Raw genomic sequence first — 23256 nt, forward strand, 5'->3', positions numbered from 1 at the left:
GACCGCCCCCCAGCCATAAAATTATTTTCATTGCTACTTCCTAACCATAATTTTACTACTGTTATGAATCATAATGTAAATATCTGATATGCAAGCTATCTAATGTGACCCCCACGGGGGTTGCAACACACAGGTTGAGAACCACTGCTAAAGTCATACCAACAGGAAAATTAAGACAGAAATTTCCATTACAGGGCTCGAGACACTTTATTCCATCTCTCTGATTCTAGATAAGACCACATCAATAATCAAGTGGCCCCAGAGAGAATACTGGAGCCACCCAAAATGACACAACATATAAACCATTGTGCTTGGGAAGGCACATAACATAGGCAGCTGGTTATAAGCAAATCCCTAAGAGCTTGGAATACATCAAGCCCTGTGGGCCCACCTTCTTCTTTCTAATGAAGATGAAGTCAGGCCCTAGAGCCAGATTCTTCCTAAACTAGGAATCATTCTGAAATGTATTCATTTCATGCCTGATAAGTTTTAAAGCCCAATTATTTTTTTATTACTTTGTGGATGAATGTTAAATATTAACCAAATAATTTTTTTTTTAAAGATCTTTGAGTGCCCGCCATCCGAGTACAGAACTTCAGACTGTATTCCAGTGCATCGTCAGTGCTGGGGTGGTTCGGAAGGTCCTAGGTCTACAGCCACATAATGACTGCCGGCTAAAGCTCTATTTCTACCTGCTTCAGATTAATCAAGAGAAAGAGAAGGGGGTGAGGGAGAGAAGAAAGAGGAAACAAAAGGAGAGGGGGATGTGTGGAAATCCTGCCTGGCTCCTTAGTCATGCGGACAAGCTGTCACGTGCTGACCATGAAAACCGAGGAAAATGTGACAAGAATGTTGTGTGCTGATGGCCAACCCTCCCAGGAATGTAAGCAAGCCAGGGAAGGAAACAGAACAGACCCCTATTGAGCCAACAGGGCATAGAGGTGCATACCTGTAATCCCAGCACTCCCTAGGCTGAGGCAGGAGGCTCGTAAATTTGAAGCCAGCTTGGGTTTCATTATTTCAAAACCATCTCAAAATGCAAATAGGTAAGCAAAACCCATCAAGGCGGTCACAGAACAGACGATGCTTGACACACGTTTATTGGGTGGATAAGTAGAGAGTCCCTGCACCCATAGCTGCCAAAGCCCACCCTAGTTACAAAAATAAGCCCACATTCCCATCCCTTGCAAACAAGGAAAGCGCCCGTCAACTTCTGCCATAGCCTCCATCCAGAAGTGGCTGTAGCTACAGCTGTGCTTGCTCCAAAAGGGCCACCTCAGAGAAGGTGTCCCTCTAACTGCAGGTGTTTGTTTCCTTTGGCATGGTAAGATGTAATTTCCCATTTTTAGAACAATGCTCCAAAGAACAGTCTCACGAAAACAACCTCCAGCGGGGGCACTTTTCTTCCTGGCCACTGCTACAGCCCTGTAAAACAACAACAGAGATTGCTTTCTTATTATTATTATTCCAAACGCTATTCGAATCTCTTCCTCCTGTTCGGTCTTCACAGGCTGGAAAAGGCCTCCCCACGGCCCCACCCCCAGCAGAACCTCGAAACAAGCCTGTGCCTAGTAGGAAACATTGGAAAGTCCTATTGTTGGTTATGTTTGGGTTTGGACGTACCTCCTTGTGTGGTTTCCACGCAGCAAAGACTGAACGGAAGCTGTAAGAAGTCAGTCTGTGTCCTTTGGGTGCCCTGTACAAGCCCAAGACCAGAAGAGAACAATGTGTTCTAGAGAACATCCAAATAGCAGATGAAGGTAAGGAGCCCGGAAGAGAGCAGCCACCTCTAGCCTTAGCCATGAAGAAATCACTTTCAGTGCTGGAGAGCCAGCAGCTAAGCCTGCTTCTTGCTCTTCCAGAATTGGGCTCCTAGCATCCAAGTCAGGGCATTCACAACCGCCTATAACTCCAGTTTAGGGAGCTCCAATGCCTTCTGGCCTGGACAGGCACCCATACCCACTGGACACTGAACTCAGGGCACTGCACACACTACTCAAGTGCTCTACCACTGAGTTTCCTCCCTGTCCCTCTGTAGACAAAATCTCACTCACTAAGTCGCCTGGGCTAACCTCCAATTTCAAGCCTCATCTCTCAGGCCTCCTGAGAAGCTGGGGTTGCAGGCACACAGCACAGTTCTTATTTCTCTTCATCTTCTTTTATGTGACTGTAGGAATAACTACTGGATTCTCATCTTAATGAAAAGCAAGAGAAAGTGCGACTGCCCTCAAGATAGAGCTCATAGGGAAGTGATTGCCTGAGTCACTGGACCACCCAGTGTGTTAGCCTCAGACTGCCATGTGCCATTAACAGTCACCCCTACATAACTCCAGAGAAAGGGTCCCTGATAGGGTGTGGTTCTTCCATAGCGAATCAGGAGGTGGGGGGATGGCCATCAATCTCCTTGTGTGGTCAGCTTTCTGTTACTACAGTGAAATAACAGGATACTTTTTTTTATAAGGAGAAATACTTATCTGAAACCATGCGTCTTGGAGACCATAATCCAAGACCTGACACACCCCATTCCTTTGGGCCTTTGACGGAGCCAGGTGGCTGTTATAGAACTTGGGGTCCGTAGCCTGTGTGCACGTCAGGTCGAGCCACCAGTCCACAACAAGCCAACTGGAAGAGTCTAACTGAACGTGGAAAGCAGAGAATGGAGATCACTCAATGTGACCACATTGAGAAGAAGGACGGAGAGGTCTAGCAACCTCTGCCTCCAACTCCATCTTGGGAGTCCGGAAGTGAGATGAAGGTTTCGATCGAGGGCCAAAGACAAGCACATCTAAGCAATCCCTGACAGGTGTGACCCCGCCCACCAAGAACCCATCTTTATTCAGGTTTTAGTTTCATCCCGCAAAGGACGTTAGGACTGAATGGACTCTCTCTCTCTCTGGAAGACAAATTCCCCCTCTGGCTGGCTGTGCCCTTTCCTCTACCCATCTTGAGAAGTCCAGGAAAATTCCCATTCCTTTGGAGTACCCTACTTCACAGTTTGACAGTCATTTTGAGAGATTTAAGTGACTCTTTAGAATACCTTCATTTCTGCCAGGCCAGTTACAACTACGAGTGACAGAAGCAGAACAGAGCATCCTGTGGCCAGGTAGCAGAGAGAAAGAGGTAGTAGCTGAGGTCCCACAATCCCTTTTAAGGTCACGCCCCTAATAACCTAAGTCTCTCCTTCCAACGCTCTATCTCCTGGGGAACAAGCCTTTAACATGTAAACCTTTTTTTCAGGGAGCATTCAACATCCAAACTGTAGCACCTCTCAGCACTGGTTTATGCTGAGGCCAGCAGCTTAAATCTATTCACCCAAGCTGTACGCACGTTGCTGATACATCCGTCCCGTTCCAGCGACTCCTGCTCTCTCCCTTATAAACACTGACCACACATCTGTCTTTTTCCTCTTTCATTCTCCTTCTTTCGCCTCCACTTATCTATTGTCTGTAGAGCATCTACACACCTGTCTTTCAAGCCTTTCCACCCCTCTGTCTCTCCTTCTCTAAACAGGGCTTTTCAACCCCAATACCGCTGATTTCCTGGGCTGGATCGTTCCCTGTTGGGTGGATCACTCTCTGTTTGGAGCTGGGGCAGTAGATAGTACGCACATTCTCCCTCCTCTCTGTCAATCAAAAGGCCTGGGGGGAAAGTGAGGAGGTGGCTGGGAGGCAGAATCATCACTTTTTCTAACATAAAGGGGCCTGAGATATGATCTAATACAACCCCCTCATTTTGCAGATGAGGAAACATCCTGAGAGGGGGAGGAAGAGGATGTGTCAGGGCCAAAAATGTGGGGGAACAACAGCCAGGCCAAACAGGAAGTCAAAATTCCAGGCCTTGCAGCAGGATTTCCAGTCCTGCTGGGCCCTAGGGATTGCTTTCCACAGCTTCTTTCTCCCTCCAAGGCTTTCTGCCATTCCAGAAACCAGAACGAACAAGATCTGACAAGCCCCCAGCCCAGGAGTGCCAATGTCTATGCCTGCAACTCAGTGCCTAAGCTTCTAGTGGCCCAAGATGACCACTGAGGGCATCCAGACTATCTCAGGATGACTCATACTGTGGTCACATCTCAGTGCAATCCTGTAATCATGACTGAAAGGATGGCCAAGCCATCTGACCACACCTGTCCCCACTGAAGACAATAGAGAGCAAGAGATCTGGGTAGGAGCCTGGGGTCAATGCCTGCCCCAGCCTTTTCTCCATGGAGGGTTACATGACCGCCAGGGAAGCCACTGTCTGAGTTACATCTCCGGCTAAAAAACATTTTTAATTAAACTAAAGGTTTTTAAAAATGAATCAGGAAAATTGGGAATGGCGGAGCACACTGGTAACCATAGCACTTGGGATGCCAGTAGGAAGAACACAAGTTCAGTACCAGCCTGGGGTATGTACCAAACAAATAAGGGGCAGGCAAGATGGCCCAGCAAGTAAGGGCCCTTGCTTCCAAGCCTGGTAACCTGTGTTGGGTCTTCAGAACCGACATAAATGTAGAAGGAGAGAACTGAGTTCCGTTAAGTTTTCCTCTAACCTCCACATGGACGCCACGACACACAAACACACACACTGAACAAACAAACGTAAAACAATTTGAATAAATAAATAAATCTTCAATGTAAACACCAAAAGATATGAAACAACGAATATCAAGACATGGTCTCACTCTGTAGCCTAGATTATCCTTAGAATTCACTATACAACGCTATCTGACATGGATTTCACAAAGCCTGAGGCCGCATGTGTGCTAGGGTTATAAACATAAGCCATGCATTAAATATTGTCACATCTTTTAATTTTTTAAAAAACTTGCGTGCGTGTGTGTGTGTGTGTGTGTGTGTGTGTGTGTGTGTGTGTGTGTATCTCCAGACAAGTACATTGGATACCCGGGAGCTACAGTTCCGAGCAGTTGATTCATCTCATATGGGAGCGGAGACCTGAACTAAGGGTCCCCTGGAAGAGCAGCAAGTGTTCCTAACCCCCGAGCAATCTGTCCAGGTCCCCTCCTCTGAACGTTGTTGCATCTTAAGAACAACTCTCCTGTGCCCGCTGTGGCCTCATCACTCCTCGTGCTCTCTTCCTGATCACCATCCTCACACCATCATTCCTGACAGACGCCCACAGACGGCAGACAACATCACACACCCTTCAGCCCCCTCCCCTTGTCTCTTTATACACATGAGCCTCTCATTTCTGTAACCAATCTAGTATCTGGTGATGAAAAGTGAACCCAGAAAGGCTGATAAATGTTCTAAACTCTACAGATAAAAGGCCAAGTGCAAAGACAGCAAGGAAAAAGGAAACTCCACCCCATTCCTTCCACACAGCCCTGGGCCTTCTGGACTTAAAGACCCTGGCTGTGGAAATGGCAGACCCAGCCTAGGACCCTCCCAGATCTGGTCCCTGAGCTGAGGTAATCTATACCCGTTCTCAATACCCACCACCACCCCCTGCTTCCAGGGCCATGGTGGCATAGACTGTCCCCTAAGCTTCTGCGCCAAGTCCTGCAGGGAGTCCTATAACTCTGCGATCTCCTCATCATAGAGACCCTGGCAGTTTAGGGAAAGTTTAAAATAACATTTATACATGAGAGGGGGTGGGGCCTAGTTCTATCAGCTATTCTCCACCTCACTTGTCCCCAGTGACTCTCAACGGATGTCAGAGGCCATCTGTACAGCAAGCACTCTCCATTGTATGTTTTCGGGTGCCTGGCCCTTCCTTTGGCTGGGTAGGTGCCAGGAAAGCCAAGCCTAGCTAGCTATTCAGGGCATTGTTCTCCCTCAGAAGAGGATCTTGAAAGCAGAAGGAAATTAGAAACAACCACACAATGAATACCAGATTCTCCTTTCTCCCTGCCTCGGTTGCCAAGAAGCTGATCGTGGCTAGCTGTCAGCACACCCCGCCTAGTACTTCTTGCCTTCCAGGATGTCTGCACAGCAAGAAGGGCTGGCCACAATCGCCTCAAGTGTTCTCAAGTCATCTCCACGGCCTTCCTTTCCATCTCCAGCTAGATGCTGACTCTTCGAGGGCAGAAATGCATCTAGGACTTCTCCTCCATTAAACAGAAAGTTCCAGTTCCTCCATGTTTGGAGATTGACTGTTTCCATCCGGACAGACGTGATGGTATAAGAGCAATGGTCCAGGCGCATTCCTAAACATTCCACTTTAGAGTCCCATGCCATCATGTCCGATGCTGTCAACTTAGTGAGAGGCCCTAGGGGAATACCTACTACTGTTGCCTTTGCTATATGAACATGCTGTTAAACTGCCTTCTAACTAAATAAATATTTACGTTTTTACCCATAGATGAGTGCTGCCCTCAACCCTGACCAGAGAAGTTTCTCTCTGTAGTAGGCAGCCGCCAAGGCAGAGATTCATAACAGTTAAAGAGCTGAGACTAAGTGAGTATTGAGTATCCGGTCCTAAACGGGTCATCTCTGCTAACCCCTCCCCAGGCTCAGGGAACATTTTGGAAGGGGGACAAGAGAATGTAACAACTAGAAGTTGGAGAGAAGCGCCGAGAAGTCACTGTCATCTAGATGTGACAGGGCGGCTGCACTCGTGGACTTGCTGCAGCTATAGTTGCCTGTACAGGAACTGCACAAGATCAGTCAGCGCTCAACCAGTAGCATTAACTCACTCAATGGGCCACAAAAAGAGAGAGAGGTAAAGCAGGAAGAGGGTATGTCCTGGTGCCTGGGGGACTGATAGGGGGCAACCGGAATGGATGCAAACAAGATACATTTTTATGTGTAGGAACTTCTGTAAGAATAAACGAAGGTATTCTATTAAAAGTAATAAGAACAAATAAACTCCCATGTCAGGGATGACAAAGCAGAGAAAGTCTAGGTGGACCAAGCCAGAGTCAGACACCATGGACTTGAACAGTCAGTTGGGACTTAACAAACTTGTCCAACATCAACCTATCCCAGCAGCCCCACGAGCATGCACAGAGCCTCCTTCATTCCAAGCCCCACCCCGTGTGCCAGATGAAGACGGTGGCCTAGGAAAAAGTGTCCCTTCTGAACTCACACCTAGATAGCACAGAGAAACCACTGAGAGGACACAGCAGCTAGCATTTCTCAGAGCAGCAAAGCATCTGCATGATCCTTCTTGCTGAGAACGTTGTCTTTAAAACTGCCTTTCCCCTTGCAGATAGGATCATTATTCATGTTAACATAATGTCATGTCTTTAGCCTCCTACGTAAGTAGACACTAGTTCTAAATGTTGCAGGGTATCTAGCACATATATCTAGTCAAACTTCTGTTTGCTTTTTTGCCATATCCATAGAAACCATGTGAATAAACAGAGAAGAAAGATTTGGCTCCTAATCCTACCAGCTGGCCTCATGCCATCATTCCCCAAAACAGAGGAGGATGGATGCCAGAAGGAAGGAGCCAGTAGTAATGGTGACAAAAAGCTCTATCTTATGCCGGGGCACACTGAACGGTCAGGCTCCCCAGGGGCGGGGATGCACTGTAAGGAGCCAGCACCTTTTATGACTGTAGCAGGGGAGGAAGGAGAAGAACTACCACTACCCTACCCAGCCCTGTATAGATGAGGTCCCAGGCTTGGAGGGTGTCAACAAGGCTCTGCTTATAAGCATTAGACCTGATCCTGGATCCCAAGTCTTGTTTGGTCAACTCAGGGCTCTCTTCTCTCTCTCTCTCTCTCTCTCTCTCTGTCTCTCTCTCTCTCTCTCTCTCTCTGTCTCTCTGTCTCTCTCTCTCTCTCTCTCTCTCTCTCTCTCTCTCTCTCTCTCTCTCTCTCTCACACACACACACACACACACACACACACACACACACACACAGAGCCATCTGCCTACCTAACTAACTCTTCGGGTCTTAGGAGTTTTACACTGTTTAATTGACCTGGACTCTCTGGATTTCATCTCATGACAGCCACGCCCATGGCTCTCTACATAGCCACTCTATCATCAACAGGAAAAACTCAAGGATGGATCCATGCTTGAATGTCTCAGTGTATAGCCACACCGATAGGTTATTTTTGAAGAGTCTGTCATATCATGATGTTAAAGATAAAGAAAAAGCCGATGATAAAAAAAATGCAATCTCAAAACATCAGCAAGTAAGCCCATTTTCACATAAAAGAAAAATGAATCTCCAGGCAGTTGGGCATCTTCATGTTTCTCAACAGCCTACCATCCTGTCCTGATGTTGTAAAATGCATCTGCCTTTTCTCAGAAAAGTGTCCCACTCATCTCAGTGACGGTCATCTCATCCCTGTGTCTCCTTCAAAGCACAGAGATCGGCTATCCCACCTTGGTAAAGTGCTTACCATACAAATGTGAATACCTAAATTCAGTCTCCAGGACCCATGGAATCCCAGCACCAGAAGGTAGAAACATGCAGGTTCCTGGGGCTCAGCAGCCAGCCAGCCTAAACTAGTCTGTGAGCCCTCGGCCAGTGAGAGACCCTGTCTCAAAAAAATACAAGGTGGGCAGTTCCTGAGAAACAACACAAGGTTGAGTTTAGACCTCCACATGCACACACACACACACATGCACTTGCACCTGTACATATGTGTGCACATGTGTGTGCACGTGTGTGTGCACTCATACAATCCACCACCACAAAAACCTTTAACCCTCTTTCTCCAATATCTCCTTTCTCAAAATCAACCTCAAATGAAGACCTCCCATGTCCATCTCCTGCACTGTCCCACCATAGTGACTGTCCCACTGTCCTCTTACTATCAGCAGCCATCTTCCTGATGGTCTACCTTCTCCTGGGTGTCCAGTATGTCCTAAGCCCTTAGATCAGTAGGAAAGCCCAACAACTCTGTAAGAGCCGCCATCTCAAGAGCTAAAGAAGACCTCAAATGCAGAGGCTGCTCCTCAGCATATACCCGACCTGATCTCCCTGTACCCATCAGCCCTCTGTGTGTATAGAAAACAGTGTTCAGTGCTTATCCCCAAGCCACTCACTTCTTTTTGGGTAGCAGAATCCTTTAAGGTTACAGGTGGAAAAGTGATTCTTTGATTTCAGTGGGTGAGACACAGTCCCTGACTGATGCTCTGGTATGAAGCCTTTCTCACCTGCAGGGAGAGTTTAGCAGCTCTAGGAATAACTTGTCCACCACCAATGTCCCACCAATAAAAAGCATTTAAAAGACATGTGTGTTTTGGACTGCCAGACTACCTCCTTCTAGAATTCACATTGCTGTGGGGAGACACAATAAAAAAGACAATAAATAAAAATCTTCATATTGTGTGACCAGGCATGTAGCTCCATTAGAAGAATGCTTGTCTGGCATGTACAAAGTCTATGGTTCGATCCCCAGCAACACATAAATCAGTCATAGTAGCCCACACCCATAATATTAGCACTAGAGGTGGAGGCAGAAAGATCAGAAGTTCAAGATCATCATCAGCTACATAGCAAGTATGTTCCAGGCCAGCCTGGGCTACATGAGACCACACTGAGATCACAGCATGCTCTGAATGGAACAATTGGTTAAGACTGTGAAAATAGGGATGTGGAACCTGCTTGGGTGCTAGATGGCGACCAAGCAGGGACAATTCAGCTGATGTTTAAAGATTAGAAAGAAGTGGGCCATGCAAAGCCAAGAAAAAGCATCCCAACAGTAGGAACACTGGTGGATCATGGGAGGAAAAACTAGCTACATCATGGGATGTACAAGGATGTCAATATAAAGAAAGTGACTGGGGCTGGAGAGATGGCTCAGTGGTAAAGAGCATTGACTGCTCTTCCCGAGGTCCTGAGTTCAATTCCAGAAACCACATGGTGGCTCACAACTGTTTGTAATGGATCCAATGCCCTCTTCTGGTGTGTCTGAGGACAGCTACAGAGTACTCACATACATAAAAATAAATAAATATTAGAAAATGACTGACATCACGGTTATTGAGGAAGCTGAAATCTGATATAGAACTTCGAAGTCACAGAAATCGAGTAGCCATACTGAAAGTGCCAAGCAACTGGAAGTCAAGGTCAAGAACACTCCTGTGGCTGAAATGTAGAACCAGAGTGGAAGACAGGGAGAGTGTGGAGAGAAGTGGCAGCTGCACAGAAGCCCCATGCCGGGTATTTCCAAAGTAGTGATAATGTTGACTGCAGGGGGCAGGAGGAGTAGGTGGTGGGACAGGGAGCACCCACTGGTCATCACTGTTTTGTAGCCTTTGGCCTGGACCACAGTGGCACTCACAGGACGAGAAGCAGGTTCCAGAGCCCGGAGGCGAATCATTCTGGATTCCAGTTTTGACTTCCATTGTAGAAATGCCGAATTTGCCTGGCAAGAAAAGAGGGTGGTAGCACGCACCTGTAATTCCAGCACTCGGGAGACTAAGGCGAAAGATTGCTGTGAGATGCAGGCCTACCTGGGCTACAGGGTGAGATTTGTTTCCAAACAAAACAAAACAAAAAACTTAGGCAAAACACTAAGACATATAAGACAGAAACCAACAAATAGTTTTAAGAATTTTAATTTAAAGACAGGGAAGCAAATCAACTAGAAATGACCAGCGTAGAGGTGAAATTGGACATCACGCTGATGGAAGTGTTCTCCTGAACAAAGGCAGAAAAGAAAACAAAGGGATATGTCTGAGTTTTGAGGTGAGAGAAAGAGTGTTCTTCACGTCTCCTTATGGTGTCACAGCCTATCAACTCTAAATCCAAAATATGCCTTAAAGCTATCTCTCTCAGGGCTGGAGAGATGGCTCAGAGGTTAAGAGCACTGTCTTTTCTTCCAGAGGTCCTGAGTTCAATTCCCAGCAACCACATGGTGGCTCACAACCATCTATAATCAGGTCTGGTGCCCTCTTCTGGCCTGCAGGTGCATACATGCAGGCAGAAAGCTGTATGATGTATACATAATAAATAAATGTTTAAAAAAAAAAAAAGCTATCTCTCTCTATTTCCATCTTAACTCTCCCATGAGTTCATGAGGCCTCCCATAATGAATTTGAGTCAGTTCCTGCCTCTGTTCCCTTCAGCTCTTCCTCCACTGTGACACTTGTGGGATGGACACACACACACACACACACACACACACACACACACACACACACACACACACACACACTCAGCTACAGCCGAAACACAGAGAGGGAAGAAAGGGATGAGTTCAGAAAACCATTGTGGAACAACACAGATTTTCCCAGACCTGAACTGGAGAAGCACCAGCTGCAGGGAGAACCAGGTGTCTAGACTGGTTACCAAGGCAACCAAAGAGCACATAAGCAGGTACAGTGAGCACACCCTCTTCTTCACCTTATGCTGACAGGAATGGCTTTATGAGCCCAGTTTACTGGTTCCAACCCATGCAATTTTACTGTTACCACCCAGCACCTGGCAGAGCAGGGGACACTCTGAAATGGGAACTAGCCACAAAAGTCACAATGACTAACCCTTATTGAGCTGTTATAGTGTTCCAGGCACTGTGCCAAGTGCTTTACATGAATAAAAAAGAAAAAAGAAAACCTATGAAGTTAATATCAGACATGAAAACATCAAGGTTTAGGGAGACCGAGGGATAGTTAACAGCATTAACTTCCTGTTTGGACAGCTGGCTTGTCTCAGCCATACTGCTGTGTGCTGGCCTTTGTGAATTCTCCTAGCTCATCTCTAAAGTAGGATTAAATAAGATGAGTCATATTCAAGCATTTTAGCTAATGCCTCACACCAAAATCGTGGTTTCTATTGATTACTATAATTGCTGTTATGACTGACGGTGAGAATGTCAATCAAAACAAAAGCAAACTCATGTCTCTTTCTTCCATAAAAACCACCAGTGGCTCCCTGCTACCCTCGCTAAGACTCCAACCACACTGTGCCACACAGCTCTTGCTAGACACGCCCTGCATGTTCCTGCTGCCTGCCTGCCTAGAACATCCTCACCTTCTCCAATAGAGAGAGGCTGTCCAGCCTAGGGGCTGAGAAGATAACTGTGAATAAAGTGACTGCCATAAAAGCATAAGGAGCTAAGTTGAAAGCCCCGGTATCCACATAAAAGCTGGTGGCACTGCTCATAACTCCAGCATTTGGGTCAAGAGTAGAGACAGACAAATCCCAGGAGTTTACAGACCACCCAGCCTAGCCTGATCAGTAAGCTCCAGGATAAGTGAGAAGACTGAGTTCAAAGCCAGCCTGGTCCACAGGGTGAGTCCCAGAACAGCCAGAGCTACCCATAGAAACGCTGCCTCGAGAAACCAAACCAAACAAAAGTCACTGTGGATGATCAAGGAAGACACCAGACATGGACCTCTGGCCTCCTCATGAATATGGACACACGCACGCACACAAACACACACACACACACACACACACACACACACACACACACACACACACACACATGATCACAGTAATGGCTGGGGACGAAACTCCAAAAAGAAGCAAATGTCTCAGAACCACTTTTAGTAGAGTTTTAGTTGTGTCAAGGACAGGTCTGGGTCTCCTCTCTTTTCTACCAAAACTTCAGGACAATCCTTGGAACAAGAATGCAGTCTAAAGGAAGCCAAGAGCATAAGGTATTTATGGTATAAGCCTAGGGCAAAATATGGGGTCGGAGGGAGGTTGTTCCGGATTCCCTCCCAGGAACTTCCTCATTCCCAGACACTTATCTTCTGTTGTTTCACATCTTTGCCAGACAGTGATGGGACTGTTGCTGGTAATTGCTTAGAATCATTAATTGGAATTAGTAGTAGTGTCAAAGCCTGTAGCAAAAAAGAAAAAGGAAAAAAAGGAAAAGAGAACCTAATCTCAAGGACAGGTGGCTTCTGATGGGTAATTAGCAACATATTCCCGTGAAACGTGTCTGACGTGTCATAGGCCCAACCCAAAGAGAACAATAGTACAGGTAACAATTTCTGAGTGCTTCCTTCATCCAGAACACTTTCCCTTTGCAATCTCATGTCACCTTGATGTGATACTATGATGCTCGTGGCTCTGTTGCCCTGTTTTCAGCATGGGGGAGGCTGAAGGTAAGGCCAGACACCTAGTCGTGGAGTAAAGTTGGCACTGGGTAGCCTAGACCCTAGAGTCCCACCCAGTATGCCGCTGACAGTCAGTTTATTCCATTGCTCCGTCTGCAGAGGGGTCTCTGTTACGATCAGCGTACGGGTAGGTGGGGGGGTGGGATTTGTGCTATTCATGCAGTTTCCTTTTTAATTATTCTGGGGGGGGCGTGGTCAGAAGGCAACTGTGTGGGAGCCAGTTCTCTACCCCCACCTTTATCTGGCTTCCAGGGGTTGCACTCAGGTTATGAGACTTGGTCAGCAAGCAACTTTACCCACAAAGCCCTTTAAATTAGTATCGTGTGCGTGTGTGTGTGTGTGTGTGTGTGTGTGTGTGTGTGTTGACTGATGGCTCTGGCTCAGCTTCCCTGATGACTATTTGACCACAGCGGCGCCAGGGGGAATTTCTTCCAGTTCATCCTCATTCTAAGGGGAAACATTACATTCAGAACCACTTGAAATGTGGAGGTGGAGTGAGCAGTAATGACAGCAAGAGTAAGGCTTAGCCTCAGCTGGGCATGATGGGGCATAGCTCAATCCCAGCACGAGCAGCTAAGGCAGGAACTTAAACCAGCCAGTGCCAAAAACTGAGTAGAAGGCCTGCAAAAGCTGCATAATAAGACCCTGATTCAAATAAAAAACAAAAAATTTACCCACTGTTATCAAGCACACGAGAAGGCAGGAATCAAGGAAAAGAAACTTCAAACCCACCCCAGGGGCGGGCAGTAGTGGCTTACTTCTCTAATCCCAGCACTCAGGAGGCAGAGGCAGGTGGATCTCTGAGTTTGAGGGGCCAGCCTGGTCTATAAACAAAAACAAACAAACAAACAAACAAACAAAACAACCGGGAGACTCAGAGAGTCAACAGCAAGACCAACGTTTGAACCCTGACAGAACCACGGCCTTCCCAGAAGCCTGTTTATTCCTACTGCGAGAAATTCTGACTTACTTCTGGAGCTGCCAAGGAGCCCAAAGAACTGGGAGAGGTGGGTGTGCATGCCCACAATCACCTCTAGTCAGGAGGTCAAGTCAGAAGGACTATGAGTTTGCAGCCAATCAGAGAGCAAGACCTGTACAAAGGGGAGTGGGGGAGCGGGGTGGGCTGAGAAGAATTCCAGCTTCAGCCTCAAGTCCAGCCCCTCAGAATAACCTTGAGCAAGAAGATGATCAACAACCAAGTAACCGCCATGTTTGGTGGCACAAGAACTAGAACTCAGGACAGAACCACGCAGCTAGATCTCTGTAAATTGCAGATCTACAGGGCTACAGAGTGAGACCCTGACTCAAAACAATTAGCCAGGAGCTCATACCCATAATGCTGGCTGTCAGCAGGCTATGACAGGGATCAGTGTGAGTTTGAGAACTGGGCCTAGGTTACATAGAGACCCAGACAGACAGACAGACAGACAGACAGACAGTGGAAGAGGGAAAGGGAAAGGGAACAGAAAAGGGAGACCCAAACATAGTGGTGCCGGCCTGCAATCCCCAGCGCTTGGAAAGAGTCAGGGCCGCCTCAGCCACACAGCAGGTTTTAGTCCAGCATAGACCACATAAAAACTTATCTTTAAAAAAAAAACTGAAGAGAAAGAGGAAAGGAGGAGGGAAGGAGAGGAAAGAGGAAGAGAGGGGGGAGGGGGAAGAAGAAGAAGAGGAGATGACCAGGAAAAAAGCTTCAAGAGAAACCAGACCTGCTGATACTTGGACCTTGATCTTCCAGATCCCATACATTTCTGTGAAGTTCCCACCCCTCTGTGGAACTTCATTATGACGGCCCTAGCCCACCGGCAGCACCGACGCTGCTAGCCCCTGTCACTGGTCACAACACTCTGAGCTACCCTTCACTTACTTCATTGACTCTCCCAACCCAAAGGGCACTTTATCCCCATCTTAAAGTTGGGAAAACTGCCAGGTGGTGGTGACACACACCTTTAATCCCAGCACTCAGGAGGCAGAGGCTGGCTGCTTCCAGGTTGACAGGATCTCTGAGTTTGAAGCCAGCCTGGTCTACAAAGTGAGTTCCAGGACACCCAGGGCTATACAAAGAAACACTGTCTCAAATAAAAATAATGAAGAAGAAGGAGGAGGAGGAGGAGGAGGAGGAGGAGGAGGAGGAGGAGGAGGAGAAGAAATTGGGAAGAATGGGGCTCAGAGAGGTTAGTACTTCCCCCAAGGTTCCCCACCAGATGAATGACAGAGACAATATCTCAATCCAGGGAAGCAGGCTCCAGAGCCTGTCCTCCTGGCCACCATGCGACACTGTTTGGGACACTCATAACACTAGTCTATGGAAAGTCACACTAGGGCTGCAGAGATGGCTCTAAGGTTAAGAGCATGGACTGCTCTTCGAGAGGACCCTGGTTCAATTCCCAGTATTCAATGGCAGCTCACGCTGTCTCTAATTCCACACCCTCACACAGACATACACGAAATACACATGAAATAAAAATAGAGACATTTAATGAAAAAGGTCACACTCTACCCAAGCTCTCAGGCTAACTGGATGTGACGTTTAACTGCATGGTCTCCGGTTGTTGTCCTGGAACCTTGATGAGAGCAGGTCACTCCAAGAGCGCAGCAACCCCACGTCTTGCAGCAACACACTGCCGTGCCTGTACGGTATTCATACACTAAATAAGTAAGTGTGATAAACCCTGGGAGGAGGGAGAGAACTGGTACTTATGGTTCAGGGAGCCATCAAAGCATTTGCTCTTTGAGAAGCACCTCTGCTCTTTGTCACAGGGATGCAGGTATGGAGTCCTCTGCCATCAACTCGCTGGTTCTTCATGAGCTCCTCCACCTTCCAATGTCCTTGAGGAAGGCAGTCCATTGGCTCAGTAAGGAAAGGGCTTTGTCTGAAAGCAGCAGAACTGACAGCTGCCTACCAAGTGTAAGAATGTGGCCTCTGCCTCCCCACATACCAGAGATCAGAGCTACAACAGGCCCTAGAGTCGGGCTCTCCTGATCCCCTCCCCAAAGGGACTGCAGGGCATGGTAAGCAGCCATCAGTTCTGAAAAAGGTGGCCTGGCAGAAGCTGGAGTGGACACTCACTTCTTGCCATTGGCACACCCTCATACGGGCCTCCAGCCAGAAAACACGGAGTCACCCTTTGTACTGAACAAAGCCAAGCTTTGTCAGCACCCAGTTACTCTGGAGCGTGGGAGGAGTGAAAAGCTTGACTGGTACTCGTGATGGTCTCTGCCCAGTCCTCCTGCATAATCTGTAAGTCACCTTGGGCTCTCTTCCCTTTCTAGACCCTTTTAGTACGGTCGCTCAGGATGTGGTACCCAACCTTCTGCTCAAGACTCCCCCCAGGTTCCACTTGATCAGACTCACTAGGGTACATTTATGAAACGTGGTGAGTGATTCTGAGGCCTATGCCCTGCGTGATCCTTGATTTACCTGTCCGAGGAAGCCGGACATACCCTGATGTAGACTGAGAAAGGAAGATAACCTCTCCGGGACCACTTGACTTGCCTACTAAAACCTGAACAATCCAGCCCACAGTTTGAGGGGATAGCCCATCATGGTGGAAGCCACGATAATAGGGATTCGAGACGGCTGGTCCAAGCTGCATCCACATCCAGAGCAAGAAGGGAACGTTGGTGCTACGCATTTGTACGCAGTCAGGGGCCCTAGCCTACAGAATGATGCTCCTCACTTTCCGGGTAGGTTTTCCTACTCCAACCAAACTAACTGCAACAATCCCTCACAGCTGTGTTCAGAGGCGGCTTGTCTCGTCCATGACTGTAGATCCTGTCAAGACGCCAATCCATATGAACCGCTTCAGCTAGCCACACCCCAGCACATCCAAAACTCCCCACGCGAGGGTCAGGAGAAGGGGCGCTGGCAGGTGAGAGCCCTTCTCCGCGGCCCTCGCAGAGTTGGAATGTACCACAAATGTACTCAGAATTTACGTGGGTGTGGCTGAAGTCTGGGATTTCGCAACATTTCAGATGGAAAAAAAAAAAAAAATGAAAACAGACCACAAGGAACTGAGTCAGGAGCCTTGGAAACGGGTCCAACTTCCGTTGCCTGTCCTCTGCCCAAAGCTACAGTCAAGGTCCTTCACCAGAGCAGCAACTACCTACCCGAGATGGCTGGTCCTCGGAGAGAAGGGGGTCTGAGAGTCGTCATCGCTTTCTCTCCTCTCCGAGGAACATCGCTGCTTTATTAACCTCCATCAGCAGGGGCAGATCCAGCAAGCAAATGCCACCAGGAGCCGGCATTAAAGACGTGGATCACCACTGCCCGGCCTCACCTAAGGGTTTTAGAACAGTTCTTCAAAAGCATTTTTGAGTTCTCTGTAAAGGAGAGATTTTTTTTCTTTTTCAAAAGTTACCTTCAGAAATAAAAAAGAGGCCACGAATTTGAATGTGAACAAGATGAGAGGAACATGGGAGGGACTGGAAAGGGGGAAGTGATGTAATCGATATTTTAATTTTAAAAATTAAAAAAGTAAGTGGCCTTCAAGTTATAAGCCATGACAAAATGGGAGCAGTCGTCCAGCAGTTGACCTTTCTGGGGCTGGCTCAATAAAGCCCTGGCTGTGCCGAAGCCTCCGGGGAGTCACTTTATGAGGCAGGATAACTGAAGGTGAAGCCTTTACATGAAGGTCATTTCAACTTTTCAGTAAATGCTTTCTAAAATGGCCTCTCGTTCCTGCCTTCCGAAACAGAGCCCAAGTCAGACGCGAGGAAGCTTGTGCTTTAGATTCCTGGGACTGGGCGGCTGAAGCATGAGGACTGACCTGGGTGTGAGCCCAGCCGGAGCTACCCTGAAATAAACCAATAAAATGAAGCAGCACATGAGGCAGTAATTCAGCAACCTCCTAAGGCAATTCACTAGACCAGGAAGCCCTGCTCCGGTCCCCCGTCCATTGGTACCTCCTGTGAAGAACTTCCCGTCCACCCCCAAGCTCTCAACTTATCCCATCTCTGCCCTGCAACAACCACAGTTATTCAGCGCTCGGCTGCCACACCCACGGGCCAGCAGTCTCCTCCCTCCACCCGTATTTATTAAAGTTACAGAAGTGGAAACTTCTGAGCGTAACCCACGAACCACACTGCAGACCTCAGCAGTTAGCACTCTTTTGACTCAGGACGATTGTTGTGCACGCTTTTGAGGTCCTTACATCCTATTAAGTGGCTAGCACAGATCACTGCGGTCACTCAGTTTATTTATACCTTTTAATGACTCTCTCTGAATTTCACATCATGCACCCCAATCCCACTCATCTCTCCATCCCTCCATATCTGCCCTCCCCCTCTTGCAACTACCCCAAAAGAAAACAAAAAATAAAAAAGTAAAAATTCGCTGTGGAGCTGCAGTGTGTCACACAGCATACTTTTGCCCACACAGCTTCGCTAGCAAAGGTTCCTTGCCGTGAGTCATGGGTCTGGTGCAAGGCCTCTGGCTTCTGCTACACTGTCAGTACTGGGTCCTCACTGGGACTCCTCTTGGAGATCCTGTTCCTGCCCTGTGTCATGGAGATCCTGCACCTTTGGATCTGCGGACCAGGCCCTTCAAGTGCTCCTGCAGCTCATAGATGAGGTAGCTGTTGAGGTGGGCCAACTCAAAGCCCCGGATCTAGGCCTGGGTAGTAGCTGAATTGGTCACTGTCCTGGTGAGGTGCGGGGTGTGGCTACATTTTTTTTTTTTTAAAGACAAAACTAAGCTTTACAGTTAAGTGAGCCTCATAAGCCCTGATCAGTTAATGGTGGGTGTATATTCATATTTGAACCCTTTTGGCTCCAAACCCACATGCTTCGTAAATTCTAGAGGCACCCACTCTGCTTAAGGATTCATTATGCAAAGTCCACCAACAGGGGCTAGGAAGATGGTAAGGGGCTTGCATCCAAATGTGAGGACGTAAATATGAATCCACAGAGCCCACGCAGAGCCGGTACAGTGCTTACACCTTTGCTTGGGTTTTTTTCAGCCTTTTTTAAATGAATGGTTGTTTTGCCTGCACCATATTATGTCTGTGCACCATGTGTATACATTATGCCTGTGCACCATGTGTATACATTATGTCTGTGCACCATGTGTATACAGTCCCCACAGAGGCTGGAAGAGGATATTAGGTCCCCTGGAACTGAAGTTACAGCTAGTTCTTAACCATCATTGGGTGCTAGCAATGGAACCTGGGTCCCTACAAGAGCAGCTCATGCTCTTACCCTCTGAGCCATCTCTCCAGCCCAGTAGTGTGGTTTTGCAATCCTAGTACTTTTCCAGAGAAATGGGGGTGTGGGGGGGGGTGGAGACAGGAGAATCCACGGAGTTCTCAGCCTAGCTAGCCTGGTGTGTGCAGAGTAAGGGGTAGGTCAGGAGACTGTCTCAAACGAGGTGGAAGATAAGGACCAAGACCAGAATTTGACCTCTGAACTCTGCACACATTTCTCTCTCTCTCTCTCTCTCTCTCTCTCTCTCTCTCTCTCTCTCTCACACACACACACACACACACACACACACACACACACCATGATGATGAAGTCGTTATTTATTCTCAAGAGGTTGACCTCTGCTGCTTTCTTCCCAGTTCTACAGACACAGAATGTGTTGCCAATAATGTATCTGTACTTTCCAATGAATCTATTATAACAGGAGGCCAGCCCTTTGGCTCACTACAGAGAGGTGCACACCCCACGCTCAGGCTGACGAGTATCCCTTTAAACTTCTGACTAACAAGCTCAAGCTGCCACCTAGCACTGCCTGGAAATATCCCTACCTTTGTTAGCAAATTCCCTTTCTCCTTTTGCATACCAATGAGCCCACACCCGTCTGTTCCCACAGCCTGCCACCCTCCACATCTTTGCTTCCAGATTATAATCTCACAGATTAAGCCACCAAGAAAATAGAAGCCAAGATAAGATAAAAGGCTACCTCGCCTTCCTTCTATCCAGCCTCCCGAGCCTGCCTTCATCCAGCTGTGCACCCTCACAGCAGGCCTGTTCTCTGATGGAATGACCAACTGCCCTGCTTTGCCTGGGACTGAGGGTGTTCCTGGGATCTGGAATTTTTCATCTTCATTTTTTTTTTCCTTTGTTTTTTCAGAGCTGGGGACCGAACCCAGGGCCTTGCTAGGAAGCGCTCTACCACTGAGCTAAATCCCCAACCCGGAATTTTTCATCTTAAAACTGGACTTTTAATGCTATAGCTGGGCAGGTAACTAATTAGCTTTGCTTGTTCCATGCCAGGGGAGGGACACCCTCCTGGGTACAAAAGACCCCTACCCCATCCTTCCTCTCTTTCCCAGTGCAAGGGAGAGGGATCCTATCATCCTGACTTCTGCCCCTTCTATCTCTGTGTCTCTACTGAATCATTGCCCTGAGTAGGCCACAAGTTTTAATATCTGCCATCTAAGGGAAACACACACACACACCATATGTATGTTTCTCATATATCTATACCTATATCATATATATCCATATATCCATATATTCATATATCCATATCCTCCAGGACTGCAGAGATGGCTCAGTCATTAACATCACTTGCTGCTCTTCCAGAGGATCAGAGTTCAGTTCCCAGCACCCACATCATGTGGCTCACAACTGCCTATAACTACAGCTCCAAGAGCCCTGGCTCTCCCTCTTATGTCCCCACTGCTACTCTCACAAAGATCTACACACAAACACGCACACACATGAGTAAAAGTAAAAGCAAATGAATAAATAAAATATTTTCCTAGCCCCAACTCGCTCTCTCTCTCTCTCTCTCTCTCTCTCTCTCTCTCTCTCTCTCTCTCTCTCAGAAGATTTCCTTGTCCTCGGTGAATCTCTGCTTCTCCTCAAACCTCCATTCTCTTCTCCCCAAGGAAACCTGCATCACCACTGGGGCCAAATACAACGTAACGAAGGGAAGGTGTATCTGGGCTACAGGTTTCGGAGAAGTCAGCCCATGATCACTTAGCTCCAGGGACTTGGACAGAGCATCATCACTGGGCCAGGACCCTGTGGTAGAGGGCAGGGGAAAGTAGAGGGAGGGAAATACAGGAAGAGGGAGGCCAGAGAAAGATAAGGAAGACAGACAACAGACAGACAGACAGACAGACAGACAGACAGACAACATATTCTAAGACACTTTATATTCTCAGTGCCTAGTTTCTACCACAGACTCCAAACATATATCTTGAGGCGGTCAAGTCTACCAACACCAAGGAAACGACACTAGAAGCCATGATTGGCTTAGGCGGGACGAGCGAACTGTTGCCAACACCCCACCCGCCCCCGCAGTGCTGCTCCTCAATGTGTGTTCAGGGCCTCAAGTTTGCCCTTTTGCTCCTTTGAACTTCAGTGTAGTTCAGACTTCTCTCCTGTCAGGCTCATTGAGAGGTCTCCAAGACAGGGCTTATGGATGAGTCTCAAAGACATGGTTCCTCTCCCTTAGAAGCATGGGAGACAATTATATTAGTTGTATTAATTATATCAGGATTAATTATATTCATGTAACTGTGCTTCAGTAAGTGCTACAGTTGAGTCGTGTGTGTGTGTGTGTGTGTGTGTGTGTGTGTGTGTGTGTGTGTACTTGAAGGCTCTAAGGTAAAGGAAGGTGACAATTGTTTTAGTTCATAATGTAGAAAAGATGGTCTGAGCCGCAAACACTGTCTGCCCAAGCCTGTGTGCTCTTAACATAAACCAAAAAGCAAGACAGGTCTGACAGGTCATGCCTATGACGCCCAGTACTCAGTAGACCTAGGTGGAGTGAGATCCTGTCTCACAGAGAGAGAGAGAGAGAAAGAGAGAGAGAGAGAGAGAGAGAGAGAGAGAGAGGAGGGAGGGAGGAGAGAGAGAGAGAGAGAGAGAGAGAGAGAGAGAGAAAGGAAAAAAGAGAAAGAGAAAAGAAAGAGAGAGGAGAGAGACCGACCAAAAAAAAAAAAAAAAAAAAAACAAAAAAAAACCAGGGTTCCTTGCTATCAAAACCACAAAAATTAGAACCTCCCACCTCGTTATCCTGATGCTTAGTCATTTCCCAGAGGGAGGCGTATTTGCTGATTAGAGCCTTGGATGCTCATCCCAGAGCCACAGGAACGGAAAGTTTGTGTATGATGGTTTACCTTAGGTCAATTTTCATCCCTCTCCCCTTGTTTTCTTGTGGAGAAAAAAGGCAAAAAAAAAAAAAAAAAAGGCAAATTGTTCAGTTGTTCACAAGCACCCAGTGTTTATCCAGCTAGTAAACCTCAAGAGAATCAACAGAGTACAAATGGGAGGCCTATCGGAGCTCCTTCCATCACAACCCCCTTGCAGGACAACCAGGGACTTTCACTGCAGTGGCTGACCCTGCAAGTATGTCAGAGAGGATCTGGAGAGGAACTCTTGCAGGGAGAGCCTCACCTTCCTTAGCTATACGGATGATGACAGAATGACCGGCTCCTGTCACTATGGGAGGCTGGCAATCATTGGAGGAGTCCTGGCTGAGAAACAAAATGCAAGCATCCCTAAACGAACAAGAGTATCTGTGTGTGTGTGTGTGTGTGTGTGTGTGTGTGTGTGTGTGTGTGTGTGTGTGTTCACATCTGGGAGTCAGTTCTATCTTTCAAGCATGTGAGTTCCAAGGATTAAACATTGATCATCAGACTTAGCGACAAGCACCTTTACCCACTGAAGCCATCTTGCCAGCCCAAGCAACAATTGTATCACTGTAGACGGAACAATTCTTTCTGACGTCTTGGATGAGTCTGCCTTGCACCGGAGGGCACCTAGCAGCAATCCTGCCACCACATACTAGAGGGCAGTAGACGTCCCCTAGCTGTGACAGCCAGACGTGTATTCAGACATTACCAGGACAGTACCCGGCTGAGAACCAGTGCCCAAAAAAAGGAAGCAGAGGCAATGAGCAGGGGGACCCTAGTGTGAACTGCATGCTGGGGGATGAGGCTGAGTCCAGAGGAGACAGTTGAGAAAGACATCATGTCTGCAGTAGCAGACACAGACACAGAGTCTGGTAAGCCCTAGAATAACCCCCTCTGGGGCTTCTCTTAGCCTCGCCTCTGGAGAAGGGAAACATTAGTAATATCTAGATCTATCCACAAGACCTCATAAAATTAAGAAAGCATCTTCCATCTAACTCCTTAACAAAGAGAAAGTTGCCACTTTTCACCAGCAGAATCAATATCATTTTTACTATTAACTATGTAACCTCCACTTGCCTGGACCACTCCAGTCTGAGACGGAGTCTGAGGCCATTTTGACAACAACTTACATGATACTGGCTCCGACACCTGACAGCTGCAGTAGGGTCCTCGCCTCCCACAGCCCACTT

General features: G+C 47.5%; 1 long non-coding RNA gene across 1 annotated transcript; it reads right to left on the reverse strand.

Annotated features, from left to right (window-relative positions):
* Positions 1 to 1082: 1082 nt before the first annotated feature.
* LOC116890909 lies at positions 1083 to 17255 on the reverse strand. Its single transcript, XR_004386794.1, has 3 exons — positions 17085 to 17255; positions 1624 to 1696; positions 1083 to 1425 (listed from the first exon to the last, which is right to left on the reverse strand). It is a non-coding gene; the product is annotated as an uncharacterized LOC116890909 (long non-coding RNA).
* Positions 17256 to 23256: the final 6001 nt, after the last annotated feature.

The sequence above is a fragment of the Rattus rattus genome, chromosome 2 (genome assembly GCF_011064425.1).
Source record: "Rattus rattus isolate New Zealand chromosome 2, Rrattus_CSIRO_v1, whole genome shotgun sequence".
NCBI lineage: Eukaryota > Metazoa > Chordata > Mammalia > Rodentia > Muridae > Rattus > Rattus rattus.